Source organism: Protopterus annectens, chromosome 8.part1 (genome assembly GCF_019279795.1).
Source record: "Protopterus annectens isolate FY-2018-M chromosome 8.part1, PAN1.0, whole genome shotgun sequence".
Lineage (NCBI taxonomy): Eukaryota > Metazoa > Chordata > Ceratodontiformes > Protopteridae > Protopterus > Protopterus annectens.
The window spans coordinates 305,795,362-305,808,209 of NC_056742.1; the positions used below are offsets into that span (position 1 = coordinate 305,795,362).

Consider the following 12,848-nt stretch of genomic DNA (forward strand, 5'->3'; position numbering starts at 1 on the left):
TGCGATGCAGTGTGCGTACTAGTCTTTTTTCTCATTTTATTAACTGTTTCTGAGGTCTGCGATGCAGTGTGTGTACTAGCCTTTTTTCTCATTTTATTAACAGTTTCTGAGGTCTGCGATGCAGTGTGTGTACTAGTCTATTTTTCTCATTTTATTAACTATTTCTGAGGTCTGCGATGCAGTGTGCGTACTAGTCTTTTTTCTTATTTTATTAACTGTTTCTGAGTTCTGCGATGCAGGGTGCGTACTAGTCTGTTTTTCTCATTTTATTAACTGTTTCTGAGGTCTGCGATGCAGTGTGCGTACTAGTCTTTTTTCTCATTTTATTAACTGTTTCTGAGGTCTGTGATGCAGTGTGCGTACTAGTCTTTTTTTCCCATTTTATTGACTGTTTCTGAGGTCTGTGATGCAGTGTGCATACTAGTCTTTTTTATCATTTTATTAACTGTTTCTGAGGTCTGTGATGCAGTGTGCGTACTAGTCTTTTTTCTCATTTTATTAACTGTTTCTGAGGTTTGTGATGCAGTGTGCATAGTAGTCTTTTTTCTCATTTTATTAACTGTTTCTGAGGTCTGTGATGCAGTGTGCATACTAGTCTTTTTTCTCATTTTATTAACTGTTTCTGAGGTCTGTGATGCAGTGTGCGTACTAGTCTTTTTTCTCATTTTATTAACTGTTTCTGAGGTCTGTGATACAGTGTGCATACTAGTCTTTTTTTTCTCATTTTATTAACTGTTTCTGAGGTCTGTGATGCAGTGTGCGTACTAGTCTTTTTTCTCATTTTATTAACTGTTTCTGAGGTCTGTGATGCAGTATGCGTACTAGTCTTTTTTCTCATTTTATTAACTGTTTCTGAGGTCTGCGATGCAGTGTGCGCACTAGTCTTTTTTCTCATTTTATTAACTGTTTCTGAGGTCTGTGATGCAGTGTGCGTACTAGTCTTTTTTTCCCATTTTATTGACTGTTTCTGAGGTCTGTGATGCAGTGTGCATACTAGTCTTTTTTATCATTTCATTAACTGTTTCTGAGGTCTGTGATGCAGTGTGCGTACTAGTCTTTTTTTCTCATTTTATTAACTGTTTCTGAGGTCTGTGATGCAGTGTGCATACTAGTCTTTTTTCTCATTTTATTAACTGTTTCTGAGGTCTGTGATGCAGTGTGCGTACTAGTCTTTTTTCTTATTTTATTAACTGTTTCTGAGGTCTGTGATGCAGTGTGCGTACTAGTCTTTTTTCTCATTTTATTAACTGTTTCTGAGGTCTGCGATGCAGTGTGCGTACTAGTCTTTTTTCTCATTTTATTAACTGTTTCTGAGGTCTGTGATGCAGTGTGTGTACTAGTCTTTTTTCTCATTTTATTAACTGTTTCTGAGGTCTGTGATGCAGTGTGCGTACTAGTCTTTTTTCTCATTTTATTAACTGTTTCTGAGGTCTGTGATGCAGTGCGTACTAGTCTTTTTTCTCATTTTATTAACTGTTTCTGAGGTCTGTGATGCAGTGTGCATACTAGTCTATTTTTCTCATTTTATGAACTGTTTCTGAGGTCTGTGATGCAGTGTGCGTACTAGTCTTTTTTCTCATTTTATTAACTGTTTCTGAGGTCTGTGATGCAGTGTGCGTACTAGTCTTTTTTCTCATTTTATTAACTGTTTCTGAGGTCTGTGATGCAGTGTGCGTACTAGTCTTTTTTTCTCATTTTATTAACTGTTTCTGAGGTCTGTGATGCAGTGTGCGTACTAGTCTTTTTTCTCATTTTATTAACTGTTTCTGAGGTCTGCGATGCAGGGTGCGTACTAGTCTTTTTTTCTCATTTTATTAACTGTTTCTGAGGTCTGCGATGCAGTGTGCATACTAGTCTTTTTTTCTCATTTTATTAACTGTTTCTGAGGTCTGCGATGCAGGGTGCGTACTAGTCTTTTTTTCTCATTTTATTATCTGTTTTTGAGGTCTGCGATGCAGTGTGCATACTAGTATTTTTTCTCATTTTATTAACTGTTTCTGAGGTCTGTGATGCAGTGTGCATGCTAGTCTTTTTTCTCATTTTATTAACTGTTTCTGAGGTCTGTGATGCAGTGTGCATGCTAGTCTTTTTTCTCATTTTATTAACTGTTTTGAGGTCTGTGATGCAGTGTGTGTACTAGTCTTTTTTCTCATTTTATTAACTGTTTCTGAGGTCTGTGATGCAGTGTGCGTACTAGTGTTTTTTCTCATATTATTAACTGTTTCTGAGGTCTGTGATGCAGTGTGCGTACTAGTCTTTTTTCTCATTTTATTAACTGTTTCTCAGGTCTGTGATGCAGTGTGCGTACTAGTCTTTTTTCTCATTTTATTAACTGTTTCTGAGGTCTGCGATGCAGTGTGCATACTAGTCTTTTTTCTCATTTTATTAACTGTTTGTGAGGTCTGTGATGCAGTGTGCGTACTAGTCTTTTTTCTCATTTTATTAACTGTTTCTGAGGTCTGTGATGCAGTGTGCGTACTAGTCTTTTTTCTCATATTATTAACTGTTTCTGAGGTCTGTGATGCAGTGTGCATACTAGTCTTTTTTCTCATTTTATTAACTGTTTCTGAGGTCTGTGATGCAGTGTGCATACTAGTCTTTTTTCTCATTTTATTAACTGTTTCTGAGGTCTGCGATGCAGTGTGCGTACTAGTCTTTCTTCTCATTTTATTAACTGTTTCTGAGGTCTGCGATGCAGTGTGCGTACTAGTCTTTTTTCTCATTTTATTAACTGTTTCTGAGGTCTGTGATGCAGTGTGCGTACTAGTCTTTTTTCTCATTTTATTAACTGTTTCTGAGGTCTGTGATGCAGTGTGCGTACTAGTCTTTTTTCTCATATTATTAACTGTTTCTGAGGTCTGTGATGCAGTGTGCATACTAGTCTTTTTTCTCATTTTATTAACTGTTTCTGAGGTCTGTGATGCAGTGTGCATACTAGTCTTTTTTTCTTTACTTCAGGTTTGATGCAGTGTTACAATAAAAGAACAAATTTAATTCTTCTATTTTTATCACTGTTTCTGAGGTCTGTGATGCAGTGTGCGTACTAGTCTTTTTTCTCATATTATTAACTGTTTCTGAGGTCTGTGATGCAGTGTGCATACTAGTCTTTTTTCTCATTTTATTAACTGTTTCTGAGGTCTGTGATGCAGTGTGCATACTAGTCTTTTTTTCTTTACTTCAGGTTTGATGCAGTGTTACAATAAAAGAACAAATTTAATTCTTCTATTTTTGTCATCCAAAATAGCTAGATTATTTATTTAGAAGGTGGCAAAGAAGAAAATTAATTTTAATGTATGGTTATGAATTTAATGTTACCATTTGAGCAGAGTTGTCTGTCAGTCGGTATAGAACTGGAAAACTATGACTGCAAACTATAATTTGGTGTCAGCTAACTGATAAGGCAGAAAAATACCTATTCTGTGGTTATAACGGTGCCATGAAATAAACGAATGTGAGTTTATGTTAACAGAATACATTAACATCTATTTAGAAATGGCATGGAGTTTGTTAGACATTCCGAAATAGTTTACGTGGGATTATGTTTTATTACATTAGTACAATTTTGACTCTCTTAATCAACTTGCTTTTATTTGTATAATACCAATTAGTGATGTAGTTAAGCCTTTGCCAAAAGAGTTTATTTATTACTAGCAAATTAGGAATCATCTCTGAAAAATTGTACTTCTTACCATGATAATAAAAAGATGAGATTTTCCAAATGGTTTTATAAAAAATGGATCCTTTTTTCCTCTTAATTGCAAATGCTTAAGGACAGTACAGTCATTTGACTGAAGAGCCAAAATATCAAAACACAAAATGCTGAAAACTCAAAATATTGAAGACCTTTATATTATGCATCATGGTTAATTGTGTGTAGTGTTAAGTACTGAGGCAGGCAACCAGTGTCACAGAAGTACCTGTGTTTCTTTTTATCAGAAAGGTGCTACTTGAGTGATTTTCTGACAGAAGTACCTGTTTTTGTTTTCATCAGAAAGGTGCTACATGAGTGATTTTCTGAATAAGTTAAGATTATCTAGTATCTGTATATCATCTGGAATGATGTCCTAGAAGGCTACAGTGAATTTAGAAAAGGATTTCCCACATATGGGTAGTATGAAAGATGGCCTTAACTGTATAGCATTGTTTTTCTCAGTTAATAACTTTGGCTTTTGATGCAGAATTAGTTGAGGAAGGGGGGGTATCTTTCATGAATAATTTTAAAGATAAGGGTGTTATAAAGTAAAGAAGCTGTTGTTGAAATAGGAAGCCATTTATTTTTCTGAGTGTGTCACAGCTGTGCTCTCTGTTACTAGCTAGATGCATTAATCTGAGAATTGTATTTTCAGTGGATTGAAGCAGGGCAGTATTCTGAGAAGACAAGTACGCAGTAATTGGAAGACAATTTTCAATTATTGGTAGAAGGGCATTTATGACTACAACATGTCATAGAGAACAGTATAATGGAAATTTTGTAGGAAGCCTTAAGCTGGGTCAGAATTTTGCTTACCTGGGATTTGGTGTGAGCATTAAATGAGATGTTTTGATCAAATGTAAGGCCCAGATGTCTCAAGTTGTTTTGTTGAGGATAGTTTGTTTCCTGCAGTGTTGAGGACAGTGGGGATATGGGCTCTTCTTAACTATTGCAGTGTTCCAAAAAGCATAACTGTGTTTTACTGTGTATTAATATATAGATTATTAAAATGTAGCCAATTGCAAACATCTTTGTTGTCCCCCTTGTAGCTTACTGTTAAGTGATTTGATTATTGTTAACCTTAGTAATTATTATGCCATCTGTGTAAAGGATACAGGTAGTCTGAGGCAGGTCCCAGGGGAAATCATTTACGAAAAGTGAGCAAACTACAAGTCAGAGACCTGATCCTTGAGACATTCCTTTGTTAGTAGTGCCTGTTTCAGAGGAATTGTCAGGACAAAGTAGTCCAAAAGTATGATATGAAAAGTGGCTCTGAAATCATTTTAAGACTTCTGTGGAGAAACCAGTCCCAGCTAGTTTGTTGAGTAGGGATCGGTCAATGGTGTCAAAGGCCCTTTTTAAGTTAAGAGATATGGCACCTGTAAGCATACTGTGCCCCATTTTGGAATAAATATGATCGGACAGTGTGTAGAGGGCAGCGGAAGCAGTCAGGACAAAGTCCATGCTATCTATTAGTGAGAACATTGCCTTTAGTTATACACTCTAACACTTCTTTGTAGAAGACCTTCTGTAGAATTTTGGTTAGTGGGCCAGGATTAGTGATAGGCAGAAATCATTAGCAGAGGAGGGGATGCCACTTTGGCAAGGGGAGTAAATAGTGAGTGTTTGAAGGTATATGGCAATATTTTGGTGGTTAGAGTAAGATTAAGTAGATGAGATGTTTACAGAGTATACTGCTACGCAACTTAAGTTTGCTATTCTGAAAATAATGAAAGTTGTGATCGTGTTCACAGTTAGTCTTTTCAAGTAGTTCTTGCACATGTGATTTACTAATAGTAATGAAGTAGAACTGGAGATATTTGGGAGCCTTGTCAAAGTAAACTTTATTGTCATACAAATCAACACAGAGGAAAAAGTGCGTGTCACTGCATGAAATTTCGATACTCTTTATATAGTATTAAGCAGTGAGAAATGTTTGAGAGTTATTGAATTGAGTTTGGGAGGTGAAGAAGGGGTGGTAACGTTTGCCTTTAGGGTTTTTGACAGCAGAATTGGAACTGCTGTGATTAGTGCATGTTTTTGGGAAAACGGAGGTGGAGCTCAGGTCTTTGGTTGCCTTCCAGAAATATCTGGGTGGCCCTATGTATGAACTTTGTAGATGTCTAAAGTAATCAGTGTTGGCTTGATTGGTAAGTATTCTGGAGGTGTGCTTCAACTGCTGATTTGTACTATATTGGGTTGTGTTGGAGGGGTCCGTTTTTTCCCATCTATCCATGCTTCATGTCTTTCTTTAATGTTCTTAAACTATTTGAAACACATGGAGTTTGCTTCCTTTGAAGTCTGAGTTTAATGAAATGGAATGATTTGTCTAGAATAGGTGATACTAAACTGGAAGATAGGGCATCTGTGAGGTCAGTACAGTTACATGGGAGCACAAGTCCAGCTTCTGGAGCTGTGCTGTTAGCATGTCAGAAGAAGATTCAGAGCGTGTTCTGGAAAGAACTATCTTTGGAGTAGCAGATTTGCTTTTAAGGGACCAGGTGCAGATAATGTGGCAGTGACTAGGATGTTAGGCAGTATGTGTAGCTCAAGAATTTTATCAGGTATATTTGCTAAAGGGCTATCAAGAAGGGTGGTATTTCCAATAGCAGGGTTAAGTTTAGTGTCTTCAGTGACAAGCTGAGCAAGGTTAAGTGAAGAAGCACCCCTGTTTAATGGGGTTCTTTGAGGCCCTTTCCAGTCCACTTTTAGATGTCCTTCAATAATGAATTTATGTTTCTTATTATGGTCAATAACATTTTTATGAACAGTTTCAAGAATGTCTGGGGAAGAGGGTGGGGGAATATACATAACATCAAATTAATATTTTGGCATGTTCACATAGTAATATTTGGACTAATAGCCAGATGGGGTTTCTGTCAGTAGAGATTCACTTATGGCAAGCAATGTTACAAGTTACAATTGTTTTTGTTTATGGCTGTTTAAACAAATCTCCCTTTATTTAGTTTTCATTTAAAATATTGTATATACATCTCTGCTAAGTAAGCTATTGCATTAAAATACTGCTCAGTAGAGACACACCTACTACACATTTAAGTCAGAATTACATAACCCTTGTATGGAGGCTGGCATGTTTAATATGCCAGTAAAAAGTGATGTATATTGGATGTTCTACTATACTGTGAGTAAGTACTTATGTACACATGTAAACATCATAGAAAATAAATAGATATTTAAATATAATGAAGATGTATAGGATAACAATGCCAAATCTGCCAGCAGCTAGTTTTCCATTTTGGTTCTCACCTGTGGTATTTTTTGTTCAGGGTCTGTACTTCCTATTTGTGTCAGTATGAGCTTTTGCCAGATACACTGGTTTCCTCATACCTTCCAAAGAGATGCTACAGGTGAACTGGAACATGTTCACGTTTCTTGTAGATGTGCATGATACACGTGTGACAGTACATGCCCGCTCGCTGTGAATGGCAGATGCCCCATCTTGGATTGTTTTGCATCCACTACGTTCTGGGACAGGTTTCAGCTCCCCTGTGACTCTGAGCTGAATTAGGCAGCTTATCAAAGCCGCAGTGGTACAGCAGTAGCATTGTTGCCTCACAGCAAGAGGTTCTCCTGTTCGATTCTTGGCTGGAGTGCCTTCTGTGTGGAGTCTGCATGTCCTCCCCGCGGTTGAGTGGCCTTCGAAAGACATGCGTGAATGGGCGTGCCTTTGCTGAAGGTTGGGCGTCAGGCTGGCAACTCGGCACCATAAAAAAATCTACTGCCAATCATTAGCGGACCGGAGTTCTGCTGTGGCGACCCCTAACCGGGAAAAGCCAAAAAGACAAACATCAAATACCAGAGTAAATGCTACTCCTGATGCAGAAAATATAACGATCGTATAGCACAAGTTCTGCTATAACACAAAAAGCATGGAACCTTATTAGTATACTGACAAAAATAAGGCATAGGCTTCTTGTATTTTTGCTAAGATTGACAAGGCTTAACTATAATATATTTTATTTAAACTGTTATGTTATTCTCTCTCCTAGAGACAGAATGGTGGCTCCCTGTCATTTACTTTTAATTACTGCCCTACAAAAATAGAAATCCAGGAATGTTCTAAGCTGACTGTATTGACTTTAGACAGGAAATTACCTGGTTTCTAGAATATCAGAAAATTAAAATATTCATATTTCACTTACTACAATTTGTGAAGTAATTACTTTACAATGATTAATACTATTTTTGCAGGGCTTCACAATTGTTTTAAATCGGTATGTAGAGAAGAAAAGCGATTTTTAATTCCACTCTTTAATCCTCATAACAAGTAGCAATTTTTGTATTTTTATTCATCCAAGTTTCAAGGCTTTTAAAACTACAACAGATATTTAGACTAGTAGACAGTAATTCCAGTCGCTATGAATTTATTTACTGAATTGTTTTCAGTTTCTCATTACAATACATTAATTGTATTGCCAATCACTTCTTTTACAAATGCACATAGAATGTTTTAAGTAGTACATAAAATAGTGCTATCCATTTTAAATATAATATAGATAATTTTATTCAAATCACGATTGAATATATACAAATATGTTTGGATTTTAGTACTTGTTTATAGACTGTAACTGTGACAGCATGAATTCAATGCTTGTTATGTTATCTGGTTCAGCTTTCATGTTTTATAAATATCTCTAAGCATTTCTGTATTTATAATAGCATACTAAGCAAATAATATGACAGGCAAGGCCTTACTTAAACTTTTTAAGGCATGCTATGCAGTTATGAGTATATACAAATATAAATGTTTGCATACATGTGTACATACGGGAATTGAAAGTGGAGCCAAAATGATTCATGGGTTTAAGCACCCTGGGATATTATTAACTTATTCTCTTTTAAATTACTAGCAATATAGTAAAGTTTGTTTGGATATTATCATATTATTGCATTAATATATATATATATATATATATATTCTTATTCTCCATGCCTGCTGAACATCAGGCCATTGTACAGGTAGCTCATTCATTCATTCCTACTGGGGCAGGAGCTCCAATGCCCATCTGTTTGCTCTCCCCAGGGCTACAGTGACCCAAGGCCATTCATTCTCCAATCAGGAGAGAATCAGCGAGGCCACAACTTTTACACAAGCAGTCATGAAGAGAGATTGTATTGCATGTTGTAATCCCTACCCTTGTAGTTCTGTGCACACCTGCATCACTACTGGGACTGCCTATGCTTCTCTGCATCCAAGGACAAGGACAACTGTTACCACCTTGCATGGCCACAGCATGCCTCCTTCTCAGAACCGGCACTGTATTTTCCAGCCCTAACTCCTGAGGGGCACTGATGCAGCCCACCATCCTCTTAAGACAGGCGAGCCATGGCCACTCATTCCCCATTCCCATCCTTCCAGTCAGTTAGTGGCTCAGCTGAGTGTCAAACCAGGTCATCTGCAGCACAGGCAGTGGTTTATTCCTGTGCACCACAAAGCAGGATCCTGCCCTTGAACTTAACTTTATTAGTTTGTATAAAATGCAGTGATATGTTTTTGGCAAAACCAGGTAATTCTTCACTAACAAATGTTAAGCGGTCAAGCTAAGTAGTTTTATCCCCTTAGAAACTCATAGTCACAGTTTGGAGTTAAGAGACTAGATTATACTCTTATACATGGCTTTACAGGAGAATTGAACTATTTAACAAAATGATTATTTGCATCCAAACACTTTTATTAAAATATCACGTCATCTCTTGTGCCTTGGAAAAACATGAAGTTCCAAGGGCGCAGATCACTTCCAAAGGCAATAACACTGTCACGTACATTAGATCAGACTGGAACAAGTCATTCTGTAATATGACACTGATCCTTTAAAACCAAGCTTTTTTTCAATCACATGCAATGCAGTAAATTAAGTATGGAGGATAAACATTTAAACTCTGCAAGCTGAGTCTGTAAATCTATCTTGAAGCTGTGCCTGTTTTCCATGATATTGTAGCACCTTGCAGTGTATCTTCTGCATTAGATTTGTGTTGGATAGTCTAGACAGTTCACATGAAATCTAGATCAATAGTGGAAGGAGCATGTGCAATGTGCAATCTGGAGGAGACATACGTTTGTTAGTAAACATTGCTACGGAGCATAGTATTGAGGACAAACTCACTGAGATTCCATTTCATATATCCGTATAGATTCATCCCCTCCCACACCTGCTCCTAGGCATAGTAAAGTGCAAGTCAAATGACTGAGCCTCCATAAAATATTTTCTTAGTTGACTCCTTTGTTCTTGTCAAGATTAGACTACATTTTGTTTCTTGATTATAATGACTTATCATATGTGTCGGGGGAAGAGTTACACTGACCAGTAAGCTATCACTGACTGGCACCAGAAGTGCATCTACAACAACACTGCTTAGAGAATGGGAGACATATAATACATACATATATACATATATATGGGTCTACATTGTATTATTGAAAATATGGTTCATCGAACCGTATTTCTGATAATACACTTCCGCGAAAGTGCATTATATCAAAAATGCGCTTTCATGGAACAAAAACAGTAAAATGTAAAAAAAAAAAAAAAACATAGCAAACTAAACAGTATTATGCAAGGGGGCAAGCCCCCCTGCACCCCCCACCCCCACTTTATTATTCTCACTCTTAGATTGTACTACAGTGGGGAAAAGGGAACATTCCCTTTATCCCCTCTGTACCATGATCTCAACAAGAGTTTCCTTAGTTGTACATCAACAGTATTCGTTGATGTACAACTAATGGTACATGCAAACTACATTTTTTTTTTCTTTAGCAAAAGTGCATTTTCGACAAAATGCAGTTTTGCTAAAGTGTGTTTGATAAAGTCGACAATACAAATAGGACCCATATATATATATATATATATATATATATATATATATATATATATATATGTATATATATATATGTATATATATATATATATGTATATATATATATATATATATATATCACCACCCAAAATGGAGTACAAATGTTCTCCAACCAGAGTGCTAGTGTACAGGTAATTCCTACTGAAAAATAACTCTGCTTTTTCATGGTAGCATATTAAGCTGTTGTGAAACTCGGACATTAAAAAAATTAATAAATGACTGCCATTTAAACAGATAAGCAAAAAGAAGAAAGAGATGTATGCATGTGTGTGTGTGTGTGTGAAGGAGAGAAAGAATAGGCAAGGCAAAAAGAGGGACAGCAACATCTTCAGACTTTAATAGGCAGTCACCTGCCAATATGCTTTATCAATAAGTAGACTCTAATGCCTGGCATTATTGTCTGCCTGATCTTAATTCTAAGTAGATTAACAGTAAATCGAACAACAGGACAGAGCAGCACCATGTTCTAAAATCAGGTACAGTAAAGAACCAAGGGAGAGGGAAGACTACAGTTGGAATTACTTGTATTTTATGTTTTTTCTTGTTTCATTCAATCAGAATGAAACATGTTTTGTGTATTCACTAAGAGTGCCTGTAACTGGTATGTGGGTATGTTGGTGTGGGTGTGTTTGTGTGTGTATTGACATTAAATAGTTATATAACATATATTTTTCTGTAAAATACTTCCTCCAATAATTACCTATGCTACAGCAAGTTTGAAACATTTGGCGAAGGAATTATTTGACATAAAAAATATAATATATATTTATACAGTCCCCCACCTATATTCATTTAAAAGAAGAAAATAAAACAAAAAGTACACATTTTAAACAAAAATAGGTGGGGGGGGGGGCTTCACCCCCCACACCCACCCCCAACTATATATATCAACTCCAGGGTCACACGACATTGGGGAGGGGGAACAAATCCCCGTTTTATGCCATGAATACTGGTTTTCGATCAAATGAAATTTTGACCAAATGAGTTTCGATCAAATGGTCTGTCGATAAAATTAAGTAGATCCATATATATATATATATATATATATATATATATATATATATATATATATATATGTATACACACACACACACACACGCACACACACGCACACACACACACACACACACACACACACACACACACACACACACACACACACACACACACACACACACACACACACACACACACACACACACACATATCTAATATTAAAAATGCAAAATAATTTAACTGATAGCCCATTGTCTACTTGCAATAATGCCCACTAAGGTATGTGCTATTGAGGGGGAATTAATGTACTTCCAGGGATTTAGAAGACCTCTGCCACTCACAACACACATGACCAGGCATTAATTCCTTTATAACACACACCTTGACATGCATTATTGCTTGCTTGTGGTCATCCTGGTGTCTAAAAAAGTTATTCTTTTACACTGTATTGCCAAACGGAAAGCAGTCACAATTTTAGATGACAGGAACTCCACTCCGGACACTGTGCTACAGGATGCCTGTTGAATATATAAGGCATGTAAGTAGAAGGAACAGAATGTTACAGTAAAAATCTGATACCCCAGAATGTTGAGGGGATGGATGTGGAAAGTGTGTATTACAGATGTCAGATTCTAATCAGCACAACTGCTAGACTAGTTCACAGGTTCATATACATTCATAGATACAGTACACACATAAGGAGAAGGGGACTATGTCCGTGTATCGAAAACACATTACAGTAAACGGCTACTAATAGAACATTAAACAGTAAAAGTTTAACATTCTGAACATGTTTACAGTGAAAAATAATTCATTGAATGGCCATAGTTGGCCATCAACCAGGAAGTACCACGATGCATAAGGTAAGCTGAGGGGGCTTTAAAATTTACCCTATTTTCCACTGTAGTACAATCCTGGAGTTGGTATACATAGTTAGTGGGGGTGTGGGGGGCATAGCACCCACCTTAGTTGGATATGTTAGCAATGTTGGCCAACTATGGCCATTTGATTCATTAATTTTTGCTGTCAAGCATGTTCAGAACATTAAACTTTTGCTGTTTAACATTCATTGAAACCTGGCTCAAACCTCACATCAAAAATGAGGAAATACTCCTACCTGGATACAATATCCTTCACATAGGCAGACTGTCCAGGAAAGGAGGTGGAATAGCACTGATTTTTAAACATCACCTCAATATCCAAACCCTTAGCATATCTGCTCCCCAGTACAGAAATGAAGAAATCCTTTACGCCAACATCAAACTAAACCCAAAGAAAACAATCA

At 36.7% G+C, this 12,848-nt stretch overlaps 1 protein-coding gene across 1 annotated transcript in view; it reads right to left on the bottom strand.

Annotated features, from left to right (window-relative positions):
* Positions 1-12,848, bottom strand: part of MYLK3 (myosin light chain kinase 3) — a 391,843-nt gene that overhangs the window by 33,946 nt on the left and 345,049 nt on the right. The window lies entirely within an intron of this gene.